The 19961-nt window shown below is 40.9% G+C and overlaps 1 protein-coding gene across 9 annotated transcripts in view; it reads right to left on the bottom strand.

The window, feature by feature from the left end:
- Gpbp1 (GC-rich promoter binding protein 1) overlaps positions 1-15132 on the bottom strand; it is a 63531-nt gene extending 48399 nt beyond the window's left edge. For 3 of the 9 annotated variants that reach the window (XM_034523382.2, XM_076916216.1, XM_076916217.1), the window contains exons 1-2: positions 14734-14882; positions 12555-13507 (exon numbers count right to left, since the gene is read on the bottom strand). The gene's annotated coding sequence lies outside the window, so the exon portion shown is untranslated. Of the gene's footprint in view, positions 1-12554; positions 13508-14523; positions 14606-14733 lie in introns of those variants that run through there. The other 6 variants (XM_034523381.2, XM_034523380.2, XM_034523383.2 and 3 more) reach the window with 6 other exon arrangements.
- Positions 15133-19961: the final 4829 nt, after the last annotated feature.

Raw genomic sequence — 19961 nt, 5'->3', positions numbered from 1 at the left:
AGAGTACTGCTACAAGTTCATGGCCAGCCTAGAATACCTAGGATACATAGCAAGACAGCCTGAGAAAGCCAAAAAAGTATAGCCAGGAATGGATTACCTGTCTGTAATCTAAGCACTTGAGAAGGAAGCAGAGGATTACAAACTCAAGGTCATTCATTGCTATACAAAGAATTACAGGCCAACACTGAAACACTCCTATAAAAGGAAGGATAAAGGGGGCAGAATTAGAATTATAGCCAAGTTAGTCTATCCCTGAACCACAGTTAATAAATGACAGAACTTGGAAAATAGAACCCCAAATATTTTTATACATGTTAAAGGCTGCTTAAGGCCAAGACAGTGATACACCTATAATCTCAGCACTTAGGGGGTGGGGGGAGGGGTTGAGGAGGGAGAGGAGAAGCGGGAACAATCTCTCAAACTTTCCCTAATTTATTAAAATATGCAATCTGTTGCCTACTCTTAAGTAGTACTCTGATTCCTCTTTTATTTTATAAAATGTATAAAAATTTCTGCATTACACTACAATACAGCCGTAGTCTTGATACTGTTTTAAAAGATCTTAGTGCCAGGCGGTGTTGGCGCACGACTTTAATCCCAGCATTTGGGAGGCAGAGGCAGGCGGATTTCTGAGTTTGAGGCCAGCCTGGTCTACAGACTAGGACAGCTAGGGCTACACAGAGAAACCCTGTCTCGAAAAACAAAACAAAGGGAAAAAAAAAGCAAAAAAAAAAAAAAAAAAAAAAAAAATCTTAGTGTTTATCCAAATAAACTGTGAAATCTTAGTAGGTGCTTAAGTCTATCCTTAATTTGTGTTTCTTACACCTAACACTACTAGACTTAAGAAATCCCACAGGTTGCTTAGCTCAATGATACAACACTGAACAAAACTAAATGTCTTTATGGCAATAGTATGATCAAAAACAACATTCTTGGAAAACGTAAAATTATTTTATGATGTAGAATTTCACTTTTTAGAACAAAGTTTATACACTAGGATCAATAATTACCATGTAGCTATCCTTTAAAGAGTAGCCACTGTTTAGTATTTTCAAATTTCCACAGCCCAAGACACAAGACTTTTAATTTATCTTTGATGTCCAATACATAAAGATAATGATATTTATCATTGTTTCCCCCTGCCTTAAAGACTCATGATGGGAGGGGTGGGAGGCATGTATGTGCAACAGCTTGTGTGAAATTGGAGAACTTTGGTTCTAAAGATCAAACTCAAGCTTCCAAGCTTGGACTATTATGCACTGAGCTGTCTCAGCCCTCAATAAATGTTTTAAAAGTAATTTTGCAATTTACAACAAAGTAACAGGCCTCATAATTTTGTATTCAAGGTGAGCCAACTTTCTAGAATCACATCATCTTTAGCTTAGCCTGTCACACACATTATTGAGTTACAGTTATACAAAACTAAAAAAATGCAGGTCTTAATAGTATACACAGGGAAATTAGTAAAGCAGTCAAAATTTGCTCCCTATCAACTCTGGCCCCTTAGGCTCTAAACAGATACTGTCGTCTTAGAAAATTAAGTATTTGGAAGGTTTTGCCTTAACTAGAGTAGTATCAAAACATTTGCAGTCACACTTTTTGGGGTTGGGGAGTGAAACATCTAGTTCACACAAGGAAGTCTTTGAAGTACATTCAAGTAGTTTTCAACCTAATTCAGTTTCCACAATCACTTCAGCACTCACCTACTAATTACTTGTCAAAGCTCCATCTTGGCAATTTTTTTTCAGAGCTCTGTTTGGTAAAACCCTAAAAGGAATCTGTAACATTCCTTCTTACACAGATCCAAAACAAGATTACACTAAAAAAAAACTTCAGTCCCTGGCAGGCATAATAGTAGCACAGGCCAGCACTCAAGAGACAGAAGCAGGAGGATTTCTGAGGCCAGCCTGCTCTACAGAATGAGTACAACCATGGCTACACAGAGAAACCCTGTCTTGAAAAACCAAACAAAAACAAAAGGAAAAAAGAAAACACTGCCTTTCTTCATTCCCTCCTCTCAAATAATACGACGCAGAAGAGACATATAATAGTTAAGACATTATTTGATGTAAACAGTCATAGCTGGGCCAACCAGACGGGGAAGCATAAAAATGCTTGCTATGCAAGCTTGGAAACCCAAGTTTGATTTCCAGAAGCCACATAATCTTACTTCTATACACGCATATCATGCACACATAAAAAAGTCAGCCTCCTGGTCAAAACCTCTGAGCTGGAAATTGTGTTTACCACTTTATTTCCGAGCAGATTCTGGTTGTTTAGCGAAATAGCAAAAATAACTGTGTTCAGATCCATGTGGTTCAATTCAAATTAGAGGAAAAAAAAAATCAAAAGGATCAAGGTAGCTAACTCTTCATCAGGTAAACAAATGTAGATGTTCATACCACATATGATGCAACTTAAGCAAGAAAAACAGCTCTGAATGGTCTGACATCAATTTGGCTATAGCCCTGTACAAACAAATTTCACTAGTCCCCAAGCAGTTAAGCATCAACATATAATAAAAATATTAACTACATATACCAAATTTAAGCCTCAGCAAAGAATAAAATATCTATAATGTGAGTGATCATTTGACTTTCCATAATCTCACTCAATAAACAGTAAATAAGATCCTTGCCCTCCAAGTTTATATAAGGACAGGTTAAAAAAAAAATTAAATGAGGTGATTTCAGGCTCTGATGAACTAAAGTGAAAGAATGTAGAAAGTTAGAGTTGCCCACTACATACAATAGTTAAGACACTAAGTAGTAAGAGAAAGTCTATCATATCTGAGTTAAAACTGAACTAGCCAGGTGAAGTACTGCACAAAAAAAAACACAACTAGCAACTGGAGAAGAGTGAAAGCAGAGAGCATGCACAGAGCATCCAACTGCGATCCAGCACAAGCAGTTGCAAGAGCAAATCCAGCAACTGAGCTCAAACCAGCATGCAGAGAGAAGAGACGACAGAGAAGACAGGTACATAGAAGGAAGAGGATGGATGAGCTAATGAAAACAACTGGAGAAAAAACATAAAGCCCTTACACCTGTGGGTTGTGACCTCTTTAGGGTGAAGAACTCTTTCACAGGAATTGAGTATCACATATCCTGACTAGCAGATAAGCTCACACTCTTCACTTCTAACTCATCTCTACTGCCCAATTACCACCACTTTTAAAGGATCATTATACACTGTAAGCTATACAGTACAAATGGTAATGGAAGGCGGCTAATGCAGTCATTCAAATGAAATAGGATGTGTCTTGTACAATTGTAGAAACCTGGAATAGAAAAGACTTCTTGAGATTTGAGGTGGAACAAATAGATTGCTGAGTCCATGGAGAATGGAAGCTAAAGGTGATTCCCAGAAGTTTTTGAGTTTGATAACGGTAGATCGGGAAACATTAACTGAGATAAAAAATGAAGAAAAAAAAAAAAGAGTAGCAATTATGACAGACCACTTGCCTAGCATGCATAAAAGGCCTTAAGAATCCCTTCCCACAAAAGGCCAAGGCTGTAACTCAATAGTAGTGTGCTTGTCTAATCCAATCTCTAGTTCTAAAGGGGCTTCGGGGGAGAGGTGGAGAACCACTGATCTGAGGCTGCCTTGAAGGTATGGAGTACATCATAATTTTGTAAGTGAAGAATTCAAGAAAAGACAGTTACATAATTAAAAGATCCACACTGGGCCGGGCAGTGGTGGTGCACGCCTTTAATCCCAGCACTTGGGAGGCAGAGGCAGGTGGATTTCTGAGTTCAAGGCAGCCTGGTCTACAGACTGAGTTCCAGGACAGCCAGAGCTACACAGAGAAACTGTGTCTCGAAAAACTTAAAAAAAAAAAAAAAAAAAAAAAAAAAAATCTGTACTGGACATTGAAGGTTATCTAAAAAGGGCTAATCCATACCTGTACAACTCAGAACTCAAGAGTTGGACTGCCACAAATTCAAGGTCAGTCTAATCAGCAGAGGTTTGCAGGCCAAGATGTTATCTCAAAAAAGCAAACTTACAAGTAAAAGTATCATTTAAAGCTATGATGCCTTACCACAGATTACTCAAGTAATCATATCCAAGTATGATCCAAAAGTACAATGCATTGTCTTGACAATTTTATTTTTTTAAAGGGTTTTATTTTATTTTATGCATGAGTACACCACCATTGCTCTCTTCAGACACACCAGAAGAGGGCACCAGACCCCATTACAGATGGTTGTGAGCCACCATGTGTTTGCTGGGAATTGAACTCAGGACCTCTGGAAGAGCAGTTGGTGTTCTTAACCGCTAAGCCATCTCTCCAGCCCTGTCTTGACAATTTTAAATGTGTGGTGTATAAATGAAATATTTGAAACACTACACACATTAAACCTATTAATCAAATAGGTCCCCCTTCATTTTATATTTACCTACATTCTCCAATTCATTCTTTCCCCTCTTGGCTAACCCCATGGCACTCAACACCCCATTTTGAGTTGTCTGGTTTTGTTTTTAGTTTTGAGGGTAGTTGTTGAGACAAGGTTTCGCTATGTAGCCAGAGTTGTCCTAACCTTGCTTTGCAGAGTAGGCAGACCTTTTGACTCTGCTTCCTTTGTGCTGAGATTTCAGGCCTAAGCCATCACCCGATATTCCAATTTCTTAAACTGTAGACCTCAACCACAAATGGATCACCTAACTGAATGTAGGAATTTAATCCAGCAAAAGGATTAAAAGGATTTTCAGTGCTTATCAAAAATAATAATCAAAATTTCATAAATCTGACGTTCTGACAGTACTGACCCATCAGGCACTTTCACTGTACAGAACATTGTATCAGGCAATGTTCTAAGTCCAATATTCACTTCATTCTGCCTGTGTCCATAACATGCAGGCTGCTAACACAAATGAAAAATAAATGTTGCCTCAAACTCATCAGACTCAGGACTATATTAATCAAGAACTATACCATGGCCATCAAATGCAGTGCTTCACACAAAATTTTATACTTTTAAACATGATGCTTTAATCACAGTAAGCAAAGGCTTGTTTTCCTATCACCATTCCTCATCATGTACCAAATCTTTGGATTGTACTGTGTTAGAATATGATTTTTAAGAAACATTATTTGAGGGTCAGAGAGATAGATCTGTGAAGTTAAAGAGGTCAACCCAGATTCGATTTCCCAGGACACATGGGAGAAGAGAGCAACCAAAATAAGTTATCCTTTGATCTCCACATGGAGGCTGGAGCACTCATATCCACACACACAATAATGGAAAGAGAGACTGATGATGGGTAGACGGTGGGTAAATTAAAAAAAAAAAAAAAAAAAAACCAACTTGAGTTGTTGACTTTAGTTACTTGGGGGTTTGTCTGCTTGCTTTAAATTGGAAGGTTTACTTGTTATTTTTTGGTTGTTTCTGTCGTTTTGATGGTACTATTTTTAAGGTGTCACAACAAACTAGCCTACAATTCACTACATAGCTGAACTCCTGATTCACTTCCTCCTCCCAAATGCCAGGATTACAAGAATACACCACCATGGCTGCTAATGAGTTTAATTAACTGTTAAATAAACGTTGGCTTAAGAATAGGACAGACTTTTCCAATAATTTCTGAAATAGCTTTAAACATGCTTCTGCCAACATGTGGAAGTCCATGATCTGTGCTCTCAGATAAAAAAGAAGCTACTTTTGCCATGGTACTGATGACTGCCTACTCCCAGGTGAGAAAGGGGGACATTGAAGGCTTCTATGACAGACAACCCCTATTCTCACCCTCCTGAACCCCACAGCAGCCTAAACAGAAATCCATGGAAGATAACTCTTAAAAATTGTGACAAGGATGCTGAAGTGCAGCTCTCCACAACGGATGGCTCCTGGCAGGGGTGCAGTGGAGAGGGGAGGACTCAGTTTTAAAGGGCTGGCCACTGGGAATTTGACCATGTTCCAGTGAGTATATAGGCAACAAAAACTGGAGGTAGTTTATCTTATTTGGGGGGGATGGAAGATCTTAAGGGTGGAGGGGCTGACCTGGAATGCCTGGAAGTATGTGTGTTTGTGTGCTCAGGATTCATGATGTAAAATTCCAGAATAATCACTAAAAGCAGTATTAAAAAAAAAAAAAATACTCCTCTTTTGCAGTGTACTCAGAATAGACATTCTCAGCATTGATTAGCATCACTAACACATGAAAGAATGTTGAAGATAGTTTACATCTTAGTTTCAAATATCCAACGATTTAATTCTTGGGGGGGTGGGGGGGAAGAAGAGAAGGAGCAGCAGCAGCAACAGCATATCCAGGCACAAGTTGGTAACCTCAGAATTTTGAGGTGGAAGTAATATCAGATGAAGGCCATCCTCTGTGAATTAAGAAGCCAGGTTGGGCAATGACACTTTGTCTCAAAAATATTCCTTATTGGGCTGGAGAAATGGTTCAGCAGTTAAAAGCACTGACTGCTCTTCCAGAAGTCCTGAGTTCAATTCCCAGCAACCACATGGTGACTCACAACCATCTGTAATGGGATCTGATGCCCTTCTGGTGTGTCTGAAGACAGCTACAGTGTACTCATGTAAATAAAATAATTTTTTTTTTAAAGTGAAAACTAATCAAGAACTTTAATTTTTTTAAGACATCAGATGACTAGAGGTACAGGTCTTTGATCTCAGCACTGGGAAGGTAGAAGCAAAATAACCCAAGTTCAAAGCAGCATGTTTTACATAGTAAGTTCCATGTCAACACATACTGGGCACAAAAACAAAGTGTGAAGAATGTTTTATATTCTAGATTGATCATACTTATATTATACATTCAAACACATTATTTTAAATTCCACTCATTTACCTTGCTTATTTTAAGTATATATTATTTTGATCTAATATGAAAGAGGGTATTTTGCCTCAACAAAGTAAAATGATTAATTCTATCAACTAAACTGGATTGAGAAGAGCCTAGGAGATTAATAAAACACTGTGTGTGTCTAAGTGTGCACTTCCACAGAATTAAGAGGGTCTACCCTAAATATAGGAATTAGACAATTAAATGGGAGGGAAAAGAAAAAAACCAGTAGAGTTTAGCTAGTACAAACATTCTCTGCTTCCTACTTGTTAATGCTTTGAGAGCCACTCTGCTCTGCCCTTGCACCATGATGGATGATTCGTTTCCTTGAGGTTTTTAATCACAAAGTCTAAAAGATAGCTTTTAAAAAGACTTACATGGCTAAAGTATAGTTCAGTGGTGTATTCTTTCCCTAGCTGCTCTATTTGTGTGGCCCTGGGCTATTTATCTCCAGCTCCAAAAATACATGAAGTATACCTAGGCTTGATAACATCTGCTTGCATACCTAGAACTTGGAAGGCATAGAAGTTCAGGGCTAGCTATGAAAGTAAGTTATCTTACTTATAACTTATAGTTATAGCAGAATAGTATTTTACTTTTCTCATTAGCACCTTAAAAACTAACTGTAAGCCTTGATATGGGTTCAGAAGAAACACTATTTGTATAACCTTGGCAAAATGTTTGAAATCCCTATGCCTACATTTTCACAACTGTAAAGTGTGAGTAAATAGGCCTTCCCACACAGGGTGTCCATGAGGACTAAAACTTAAAAAGGCTCAAAATAGCATAGAACATGGTATAAACACTGATAAACATTACTTAGTAGTTATTAGGATTCATTCATTGCTGAACATGACAGAATACCCTGTAATCTCAGCATTCGCCAGTCTGAGGCAAGAAACCACAGAAAGTTCAAAGGCCAGGCTGGGATATATGGTAAGACCCTGTCTCAAAAATATCTAAAATAAAAGACTGTCTACAAAAACAAAGTTTTAATGGACAAATATGCCAAGTATATACCTGTGATCTCAGCAATAGGGAGGCTGAGGCAGGAGGATTTGTAAATTCCAGGCCATATTAGGCTACAAAGCAAAGAATGGAGAAGGGAAGAGGGGAGGGGAAAGGGGAAGAGGAGAAAGGGGAAGAGAGGACAGCTGTGGCTACCTTTATTCTTAAATACTTCTCTGAAGATATACAAATGACCCAATTAGTATATAAAAATATCCCATTAGTCATTAGAGAACGTATATCAAAAACTGTTTACAAATGGACAACTAGAGGCGGGAGAGACAGCTGGTTGGTAAGCACCCTTGCTGCTGCAAAGGACAGGTTACCAGCACCCACATCAGACACCTCACAACTGCCTATAACTTCAGCTCCATTGGATCTGGTGTCTCTGGCCTCTAGCATGCACTTACACAAACACACACAAATGGTTTTAAAAAAAAAGGGGGGGGTCGGCCAGGGTTGCCTTTTAATCTTGGCACTTGGGAGGCAGAGGCCAGTATGGTCTACATAGTGAATTCCAGGACAGCCAGAGCTACAGAGAAATCCTGTCTGGAAAACTCAAGAATGTTATTGGGAAGGGTGGGCCTAGAGATTTTGCTAAGCGCACTGATGCTCTTCCAGAAGACCTGAGTTCTCAGTTCCCAGCATCTACATGGCAGTTCACCTGTATCTGTAACTCCAGTTCCAAAGAATTCAATGCCCTCTTCTCATTAGACACTAATGTGGTACACATATGAATATGCAGGCAAAACTCATACATATAAAAAACAAAATCTTTTCATTCATTTACTATGCTCAGTGAAAAACGAAAACAATAAACAGAGGTAAGGTTATAGCTCAGCACTTGTCTCAAATGTAATTAAAGTTCATCCTTTAATATGCACCCCTAAAAAAGAAAAATGTTAACAGAATACCTTACCTCCACAAGTCATACAGCAGCTGGAAAGTTAGTAAGCCTATTGAGAACGCATAAATACAGAATACAACCTGCTCTAAGCTATCCAAGAGGATTGTGGTCCTAGCTGATACTGACAGGTATTTAGTGAAAAACCTAAAGGGAACCAAAACAACAGCTAAGCTGTTTTTGATAATGTATTTTAAGAAAGTTTGAGACTTTTTACAGAATTGGATTTAAAGTAAACAAATAAGTTAGCTGCTTCCTTAAAGGAAAAAAAAAAATTCTAGCATAGAAAATCAAACTTTGAAATGGGGAAGCAAAGTTCTATGTCTTAAGTAAAAAAATACAATTTCAGATTAGCATGAATGGAATCCAGATAATGCCATTTAACAAAAACAAGAAATAGAAAGACTAGCTTAAGATACTGTAATAAAAATAAACACTGTCACTGTTTAACATATAAACTGAATTAAGTAAATTCTTTTAATATTATATATAACTTTTACATACAACTTCACAATTAACATCATTTCCATCAGTTTAATGAAAAGAACTAAGCCAAAAAAAAAAAAAATTAGGGTAAATACACAATACCACAATTCCTTTTTCTAGACACCTCATATCCTCAAAATTATCCTTTTCTTAACATTATAGCTGCATCTAAATAAACTATTATATTAAATTCTCATCAGGGCCTGTGACATAGCTTCCCAAGTAAAGTCATTTGCTGTACAACCTAATGACCTAAGCTGAATGGCCGAGATACAAATATTGGAAAGAACCCAATTTCTGAGCGCTGTCCTGACTTAAGCATGAATGTAGGTATACAAACAGATATACCCAAACACGCATACATACAGTCTTGCATTATAAGTGACACTGACAAGGCCAACTACAGTGGTGTAGACCTATAATTCATCTAACTAAGAAGGCAGAAGCAAGAAGATCTCACCAGCAGCTTTAAAAACAAAAACTTATGTAGTAATTTCAGTCCAAAAGCAGAAAGAAAGGCGCAAATATTTAGATCCACATCTTTAAGAAATATGAAGCCGGGCGGTGGTGGCACATCCTTTAATCCCAGCACTTGGGAGGCAGAGGCAGGCGGATTTCTGAGTTCAAGGCCAGTCTGGTCTACAGAGTGAGTTCCAGGACAGCCAAGGCTACACAGAGAAACCCTGTCTCAAAAAACAAAACAAACAAACAACAACCAAAAAATATGGTTGAAAACCACATTTTAATTTGTAACTAAAAGCAAAGATCATCCAAATAGTTATCAACAAATAGCAAAACTAAACAGCAGCTTCCTCTTATTTCTAAGCTTCTCCAACCTCTACAGTATAATCAGAGTTAACCCAAGAGGAATGGTATACAGGAAAAAAACAAACACCAAGAAAAATGTTCAAATAGAACATCTACAAGATCTACAAGACAGTGTAAGTAAAGTGTAATGACTAAGAGTACTGACTGGGCTGGGGCTAGACTGTCTAGCACAGATGAGTAAATAAGTTTAAAGCATAATAATTAAGAGTACAGACTGGGCTGAGGGTACTACTCAGGGTGAGAGCTTGTCTAGTATGAAAGCACATCCTCAATACAAAATAAAACAAAAACCATCAGGGGGGATGAAGAGTATGGACAGAGTCAGATCTCTTGGATTCTAATTCTAAGCAAGCAACTCTATTCCCACATCAACTTCTCTAAATCTTACTTTTCTCACACCACTATAATTACACTACTTCCCTCATAGTATTAAGAATGGATATCATGTAAAAATATGGAGCAAAACATGACACCATAATCTATAACTGCTAGTTATTGTAATTACTGAAAAAACTCATTTAGGGAAAGAGGAAGAGGAACTGGACATGTGAAAGGGAGAAGCAGTCCTAGCTGTGCTCTAATTACTAACTAGTGATTACTATAGGGTTCAATCTCCAGAAAATAACACTGAAAAACTGTCAAAATAAATCAGAGGAACAAGAAATGTGAAGGGGAGGGGTTTTTTAAGGGGTCTTCTCTGAACCCATTTTTTTGAGTTTGACTGCTCTAAAACTGTAGACTAGACCTGCCTGTCTCTTGAATGCTGGGATAAAAGGCTCACTCTACCACTCAGGACCTACTTCAATTTCTTACTCACATTAAAGATGCGCATTTTAATACAAATAACTTCAAAAAGCCAAATAAAATACAGGCTTTCCAAGTGATAGATGAATACTCTCATCAATTTTTACATAAATTAAGACAAAACCAATTAAAATACTGCACACAAGACCTGGCATGGCAACATACAGGTAAATTTCAGCATATTTAAGTCAGGAGGACCCCATGTTCCAGGCCACCCTCAATACAATTTTTTAAGAACTACTAAAGATCTTTCAAAACAGAAAAGATACATAATCCAGTCTGTTAGCATATAGAGAACTGAACTGTAATTCCAACCTCAGAGCAGAAAATAAATGTTAAACCTGACTATCCAAATACTCTTAGACTATCGCTTCTTTTGACTAAGAAAACTAACATAATTCAACAGGTTAGCAAGGTGGAAACTTTTTCAAAATAAACAATTTACTGAAGTTATAAAACCTTGGAATTGGAAGTGTTGAAAAAAATTACAATTTTCTACCTCAGAAAAGGTAGTAGATTACATAAGCTAAACGCAGCTATATTAATCTCTTTACTAATGGTTGAATTTTAAAAAAAACCCCTCCAGACTGCCCCCAAAATACTGAAAAAATTTAATGTAATAACTAATAAATAAAAACCAGTCCAGGTTGAAGAACTGGCTCAGTGACACTGCTGTTGCAGATGACCTGAGTGCGACTCCAGGCACCCACAACAGGCAGCCGACAACTGCTTGTAACTTCAACTCCAGGTGACCTAATATCCCTCCAACCTCCCCCTCAAGTAAGTAAATATATATATACACACACACATACACACACATACACACACACACACACACTATTTTCACTAAAGATTCTTACATTTGCTAAAAAAAATTTCAACTACAACAATTACTATCTGAAACTTTAAAAAAAAAAAAAAAAAAAAAAAACTTGTCTATGAACTTGAGCCAGCAGGGGGAAGAGCGCTTATATATGCATGTCATGTGTGTGTATATATATGACATACATATATGTTAAATATGTATAAAATATATGTTGTATATGTTATATAGTTTAAAGATTAAGTCAACTTGCTCAGTTCTTGTGGAATTGAAGAGTATGGAATATAAACTGCTTCAATAGTTCCAAAAACTTGTCTATAATGGGTTAAAATCTATGGAATAGTTGTGCCTGAAAACAAGCTATTTCATAAGACATCAAATTTAAAGCCAAACGTGCATCTTTTGTGTTACGCTACTTCTAAACGAGATCTCTAAACTGTGTGTTTAGTAATGCAGTCTAAACTCACATTTAGAAAATAACCTAGGAATCAAGACACAGGACATTTACAATGTAAAACCAACCAGACATGTGACTTGAGGAGGATTTTTCTACCTTTTTACTATTCTATTATTCATAAAGCATAAAGTGATTACTGACAGATGCATTTGACTTTTTCAACTTTAAAAATAACAGAAACTTTTAATAATTCTGTAATGTGTGAAACATTTGTAAACCATTAAACCTTAAAATGGTCTCCATTTCAATTTACCACATATACATACATATATATATTTATATAGCTAAATGGCTGGCTATTTTCAGACCATCCAGAAATTTAATAAAAAACAATCTTTTCAAGAAACTGAAAGGGTTCCAAAAGTAACAAAGGATCAATTTGACTCTTATTACAGATTACAAATGAACATCTAATTTGGTCACCATAGAGTACTTACAAATTCCAAGAGGACTGCACAGGAAGGTGTTGATTTTTTCTCTATAAGCTTTATGTTTTCCAGTTTGTTTTTTTATTTTGTATCCTCTGAAATATCCAAGTTCTTTGAAGATACTTAACCTATGACTATTTGACATAGAGTTACTTGAAGTCAGCTACCCATATTTATTTTGAAGTTTTCATAGGGCTAGATCCAGAATTAGCCAAGTTCCTTGGATTCAAGAGCAAGGTCTTCTTTACTATTCCATGTATTTGTCACTGTTGTATTTATCCACTCCAGATGAAATATCCAATATATGTGCCAAAAAGCAGAAACAAAAAGGAAAATTTCACATCTGAAGATAACTTCTAAACATCAGCGAATATAGACACACAAATAGCTATCTCAATACTACCATGCTGGTGTGAAACTGGAACATCTTACATTCCCAAGTAAATAAAAGATAAAAAGAAAAAAACTCTGTATTCTTTCAATGTCTTCATTTAGAAAAGCTGTCCCATTGTAATATGAAAAGAGCTGAAGTCAAAAATTACTAAAACTTTTAATAAGGTAAAAAGAACTGCCACAAAACTTCAGCAATACTTAAACAGTAATTTGAAACTGCTGAAACTACTGGGTACACAAATCAAACATATCTTACAGTTTTGGCTGAAGAACACCAACAGGAGAGGGGGAAGAGACAAAAATAACACCAGACGAAATACTTTAACCACTTATATAATCCGTTTGAACCAAAATACTGAAGAAATGGCTGGGTCTTTTAGTAGCTCGTTGAATTTGTTCACTACTATCAAGTCACTTCAGAGATGATCCTTGTCAATTTTAGTAAACTTCTGGGGCAAAATTGCCCAAAACAAAAACAAAACTGTAATTCCAAAATGGCCACTTGAAATATCCGGGGCCTTTTAAACAAAACCTAGATGATGATCTTCATATCTGCCAAATTCAATCACCTGTAAAAGTTGTATTAAAAAAAAAAAAACTTACGTCAGTTTTTCTTCTCAAATTAAAATTAATCCCCACTTTGGAAAAAAATAACCTCAGGGAAAAAAATTTTATCTACACAGTCCTAAAAAGAGCTGGGGGAAAAAAGTCGTTTCCCAGCACCCGATGAAAGTCTACAGAAAACTGTGGGTGACGATATCACTAAGGACGAGTTCCGATTTGAACTGGGAACTGGGTGCAGGTAGAACACTGGAGGTTGCAATTGCCAAACTTGAAAACTTGGAGCAAATATTCAAACTATGAAACTGGCACACGGTCTTACCACTGGTCTTCCCCAATTCCATCCCATGTGCCAAAGGAAAACAAATGGACAGGTGGTGCTGCCACGGAGCGTTAGTAAACCTAACTCCGAGAATGAGAGGCAGAGGGAGAAGGACGCTCCTTCCAAGATGCAACCTCTGAGAGAATGGAGCAGCTGGATTTTACCCACTACGGCTGAGTCGGAAGGTGGGAGGGGAGCGTGGCGAGAAGAGTGGCTAAGACTCGCCCGAGGGGTGACTTCCCGGCCTCGGGGAGCACCGGTGGGCTCAAGGTGGACGCTCCCATTTCCTCGAATTAAAAGCAAACAGGTTTCGGCCAAAACTCAAGGTGTGGGAGGTGCGGAACCCGACTCGTCCACCACGTTAAGGACCGTGTTCTTCCCCCGAAAAAATAAAATAAAATAACAGGTCCCGTCGGACTCGGAGCCGACACGACTCGGGAGCGCAGGGAGCGCTCGCCTCGGCAAGCAACTACCACGGCAACTGCCACGGAGCCGGGCGCGGCGGGGAGGGCGCAGCGCCGCCGAGCACACGGCGGAAGGCCACAGCTCGGCCGCGCGTCCCCCGGCCTCCGGGCCGGCTTGGCGGTGCCCGGGAAGGCGCGTGCCGGGGCCTGGGGCAGCCCGACGCCGCGGGCGCCCCGAGCCCGTTCCCGGCCTCCGCCGAGCACCCCCCCCCCACGGCCGCCGAGGCCCGCCGCCCACCTTGCCCCACAGCCGCCGCCTCCGCTCCGCTCCGCCGGGCTGAGTCAACGCCGAGGGCGGGCGCCCCGCGCCTCACGCCGCCCCCCCGGCCGCCCGCAGCCTCACGCCTCGCGCCACCAACGCCGCTCCCGACCCCTCAAGCCCCAACGCCGACACGGGCACCCCCCCGGCCCCCGGGACTCCCGTACGGGGCCCAGGGGACTGTGTTACCTGCTGCCCCACCAGAGGTGCCCCTGGCCTGGGGGTGCCGCTGCGCTCGATCCCGGGAGGAGGTTTTCGGTACTTTGAATAATCCCCTTTTGCCGCTTTTCCCTCCCCCACAACCAGTCTCAGTCCCAAAATGGCGCCGACCCGATCCGCAATGTTCTGGGCCAAGTCTCGCGAGATCGTGGAAGGTGGCGAGGCGGGGAAGGAACCAGAGAGGTTGAGAAGTAAGAGAAGGAAGGCGGGGCGAGGGGGGAAAGAGGAGGAAGAAAGGGTGTGGAAGCAGCCGTGCAAACGAACCCACTGGGCGGGGCAGCAGGAGGAGGGCCTCCACCACAGAACCTTCTGGCCCAAGTAACCGCTCACGCCCCGGTCAGAGAAGCTCCGCCCTCTACGTCGGCGCCTGGGGGAGGGGAAGGGGCGGGGCTAGTGCGGAGGCGGGGCTTTGAGGAGGACCCGGAGGCTGGGCCGCGCGCGCGGGGTGGCGGGGGCGGGGACGCGGAGGCTCGGCGCGGTGACGTCAGGAGCAGCTGGAGCCGGGGATTACCCCCTGCTGCTGACGTGAGGACGGCGAACAATCCGGAACGTTCGGTGGAAGGGGGAATTCCCGGCCGTTCCCTGAGGAGCGCCTCTTTGCAGCCGCGGGCCCTCCCCGAGCTCGGCACGGTGGGGTGGAGAGGACGAGCGCGGGCTCGCAGGGCGCGCGGCGCTGCTGAGTGTGTCCGGCCTCGAAGGCCGGAACGGCCGGCGGCCGACGCCGTTCGGCTCGGCCTGAAGCCGCGGCGGCTTGCAGGCCGCTCGGCGCGGGCACTGGGCGCTACGTGGGCGGAGCCGGCCCCGCCTGAGTGATTGGGCGCCGCGGTCGCGCGCCACGCGGAGCGTGCGGGACGTTAACACGCGGAAACCGGGTTAGGGGAGGCGCGGGAGTCTCGGCTGCAGCCTCGGTTCCCCCGGAGTGCAAAGGGCGGCCAAATAGCATCGTATTTCTAAGAACTGTAAAGGAGGCGGATTATTTCTTCTGCGTTGTCCTTGGACTCGGCATATCACAAACGATTCTCTTTTCAAATAAAATGCTGCGGTATTCACTTTCCCTACCTGTCGCCAAAGGTTCACTCTGGAAAGGGTGGAGATGGCATTCCAAGAGAGGAAAAGGTAGAAGAAACGAGGGGAAGCGTCCAAAGAGGGAAAATAAATATTTGCCTCTACCTTCTACCGAACCACAGGAGCGTCATTTCCCAAAAACTTTTTATATGCATTATAGGGTTTGTAGTTTAGTGCGTTGCCCCTACAAGTTCGCCGAAACACCACTACAATGTAAACTCGCCTTAATTTGTACCTCAACCTTTACCCATCGTGGAGAATGCCACCTTGGGCATACAAGTCCCATACAATACATGTCCCCTAGGTACCTAGGGAAAGGCTTTAAAACTAAAGGATGCTTTTTAATCGTGCCAATGTCTAAGATGGGTTTTCCTCGTTTTTTACACAAGCTGGTTTCATATTTTAAGTGTTCCAGTTACTCCCTAGACCTTGGCTACTCAATCTGACGACCAGGTTTAAACTTCCATTTGTTTTAGATGGGTTTGTATTGGGGCCGGTGGGCGTGGGAGAGGCAAGGATCCTTGTTGCTGTCTCAACCCTAAGGAATTGTGTCGATAACCTTTCTTTCTGTCTCTGCTTCACAAATATCACAACCATGCCCCACCATACCTTGCTCTGTTTTAGATCTTAACCCAAACTCTTTTTACCACACCAGGTTTGTGTTGATAAAAAAAAAATAACATATATTTTAAAAGAACTTGGGTTGCTTTTGATTTTAGCTAGGATCTCAGCTATGTAGCCCAGGCTGGCCTGGAGTTCTCCTTATCCTTTCAAAGCCACACCACCTGGTTTCTATTTCAAAGAATTGATATCAAACTGGGCAGAACAGGAAGAGGGGGAATTTATGGGGACATGAGAAGAAAAAGTCGAGAATTTAATACAATGAACAACACCTGCCACGAGGAGTACTTTTTATAGAAAAGTATTTCAAGAAAGTTAAAACATCCTGGAGTCATGGATATAGTCGCCTATAATCCCAGCACTCTGTAAGCAGATCTCTATGAGTTCAGATTAGCCTGGTCAATATAGGAAAATTCCAGGCTAGTCAGGGCTACAAGTAAGACCCTGTCTCAGATTTAAAAGAATGTTAAAACAGCAATGAACTGTGAATAGGTAAGAACATGTAACCTTCAATACGGACTTAACTCTTTTCTTAGCTATATTCTAGAAATTTGAAACAAGAAATGGTAACATTCTAACTTCCCTTAAAACCCTAGTGATTTAGGGTTTTACCTTGTGGGAGAGGGGTCTGAGACAGAGTTTCTCTATGTGGCCTTGGCTGTGCTGGAACTCATCCTGTAGACCAGGCTGGCCTCCAACTCAGAGATCCTCCTACCTCTGCCTCCTGAGTGCTGGGATTAAAGTTGAACCTGGGTTTTCACCTTTTCAACAGTTAACTGCCCAGTGTATCTCAAGAACCACCCTGTGATCTTGCTTCAATTCTGTAGCAAGTCTTTAAACTTCAAAGCACACTAAGATCTTACATAGATAGTGTAAAGACAATGAAATGTGCCAGACGCTTGAAAAGCCCACAGCCATGCTCCTGGGTGTGGTGGTCTTTGACTGAGCCTCTCGGCTTACCCACTGGAGTAAGCAAATCAATGCTTTGAAAAACAATCTCTAAGTCTACTCTAACTCTGCTTTGCACCAGCTTGTCTTTCTATAGTGAAGTCAAAGGTCCCGAGTTACCTGAAAAGGAGTCTGACAACAGCTACTCAGGCTGTTGAGTTCAGCAGTGTAGACTGTGTCTCAGTCAGCTTGTCCCTGCACTGCAGACAGAACCAAAAAGAGAACAGTTTTAAAGGGTCAGGTTTGATGATGCACACTGGAATTCAGGAGCTCAAGACCACAAGACCCTGTATGAAAAAGCCAAAGGAGGATGGGAGAGTTGCAAATGTCCAAGGGAGAATGAAGTACTTCTGGATGTCAAAGTAAGGGCGGATCTTTACAATATTATGCTAAGATCGGTGTTACTTGTGTAATCACAGAAAAACCAAGTTAAATACAAGGACCTCTTAGCAGTTCCACCAGACTGCCCATTGTTTTCTTTTCCTCAGTTAAGGAAGTCTACACAAAGCACATCCACTAACAGATTACAAGTGAACCCAACGTTATACCTTCTGGGGGAAGAGATCTTGCATGTCTGTAACCAAGCTCTCAATGAGATTTTTCTCTTTTGTTTACAAGAAATTTTAAATTAATTCTTACAGTTAATATACATATATATATATATATGTGCCACATTCATCAACTAATATAGCCCAAGATTATTTCAGCCCAAATATACAATGCTGTGTAAGCTAAGAGGTTTTCTCCCAACTTCCAGATGAGAATGAAAACTGGGGAACTGAAAAGCCCACTAGCTAAGAACTGGTTTAAAAGTGCACCAGCACCTGCCTACCACACGCAAGACCCTGGGTACTGATACTCTCTAAAAATGAAATGCGTTTGTTTTTTCTCCAATTACAGATGTAAAAGGCAGAACTTTGAAAGTCAAGCAAAGCCAAAGTTTATGCCAAGAGGATTTTATTAGGGTTTAAAAGAAAAGCCTGCAGGCAGATAAACTTAATCTCAGCAGCTGCCCAGAGATGAAGGAACTCACAAGAAAAAGGCTTTGCTTTAAGCCAGCAAGGAGGTCAGACACATAGTGGACAGGAAACTGGAGAAAGAATTAGAATGCACAGGACCAGAAAAGATGTGGTTAATAAGAGTTCTAGGGGCCGGGCGGTGGTGGCGCACTCCTTTAATCCCAGCACTTGGGAGGCAGAGGCAGGTGGATTTCTGAGTTCGAGGCCAGCCTGGTCTACAGAGTGAGTTCCAGGACAGCCAAGGCTATACAGAGAAACCCTGTCTCGAAAAATAAATAAATAAATAAATAAATAAATAAATATAAATAAATAAGAGTTCTAGGGGAGAGTGGCTCTGGGAAGTAAAAGGCATTACCTCATTAAAGGGAAATTTTCCACCATTGTTCTTGAGGAGTGAGACTTTTTTTTTTTTTTTTTTTTAGTTTGTTTTGGTTTGGTTTAATTTGGTTAGTTTGGTTTTGAGACAGACTTTCTCTGTGTAACAGCCCTGGGTGTCCTGGAAATCGATTTTAGACCAAGCTAACCTCAAACTCACAGAGATAGGCCTGTCTCTGCCTCCAGAGTGCTGGGATTAAAGACATGTACTACACCTACTCCAGAACCTTTCTTCTTGACCGGAAAGAAACAAATATTCTCTTGGGTTTTGTTTTTGGTTTTTTGTTTTTGGTTTTGGTTTTTGGTTTTTTGGGGTTTTTTTTGTTTTTGTTTGTTTGTTTGTTTGTTTGTTTGTTTTTATTTTGAGACAGGGTTTCTCTGTGTAGCCCTGGCTGTCCTGGAACTCACTCTATAGACCAGGCTGGCCTCGAACTCAGAAATCCACCTGCCTCTGCCTCCCAAGTGCTGGGATTAAAGGCGTGTGCCACCACCGCACGGCAACAAATATTCTCCTAACACGCCTTTATAGTCAATGTGTCAGTATGACTTCCCAACCCCACAAAAAATAATAATTTGAATAGACATCACAGTAGAGCTTTGGCTTTATTCATTTGTTGTGCATATATTTAAATATATGCAAACTGACTTCAAACCCTGAAACCCAGTGGAAGAAGAGAGCCCTTTAAACCTTTAAAACTTGTTTTGAAATCTGGTATTGCTCTTATTGTGTTCTCATTATAAAGCCCTATCTACTTCCACATGCAGAAGAAAGAAAGAAAGGAAGAAAGAGAGAGAGAGAGAGAGAAAGGAAGGAGAGAGAGAGAGAAGAGAGAGAGAGAGAATGATCCTGAGAGATGGGTCTCCTCAAGAGCAGTCTTTCCAGCTCCTAACTGTTGAATGGTTACCTGTCTTTACCACGGGACTCAAAGACCCTAAAAAGCAGCATTACTTATCTCAGCGTATCCACAGCAACCAGTACAGTTTCAGCCAAGCTATGAATTCCCAGGAATGTTTGTTGAATGCATGGCTTCCCACTGTGAAGATTAACTTTAATTGCCAACTTGATTGAAGTGAAGACTGCCTACAAGATTAATAAAGCACACCTCTGAGGGTGTCTGTAAGGGCAATTACAGAGATCAAGAGGGCTCTGACCTAATGAATGGATTAACC

This window comes from Arvicanthis niloticus, chromosome 19 (genome assembly GCF_011762505.2).
Source record: "Arvicanthis niloticus isolate mArvNil1 chromosome 19, mArvNil1.pat.X, whole genome shotgun sequence".
In the NCBI taxonomy this organism is placed as follows: Eukaryota; Metazoa; Chordata; class Mammalia; order Rodentia; family Muridae; genus Arvicanthis; species Arvicanthis niloticus.
Note: the sequence above shows the minus strand (reverse complement) of the source record. Positions and strands in the feature narration are given on the sequence as shown.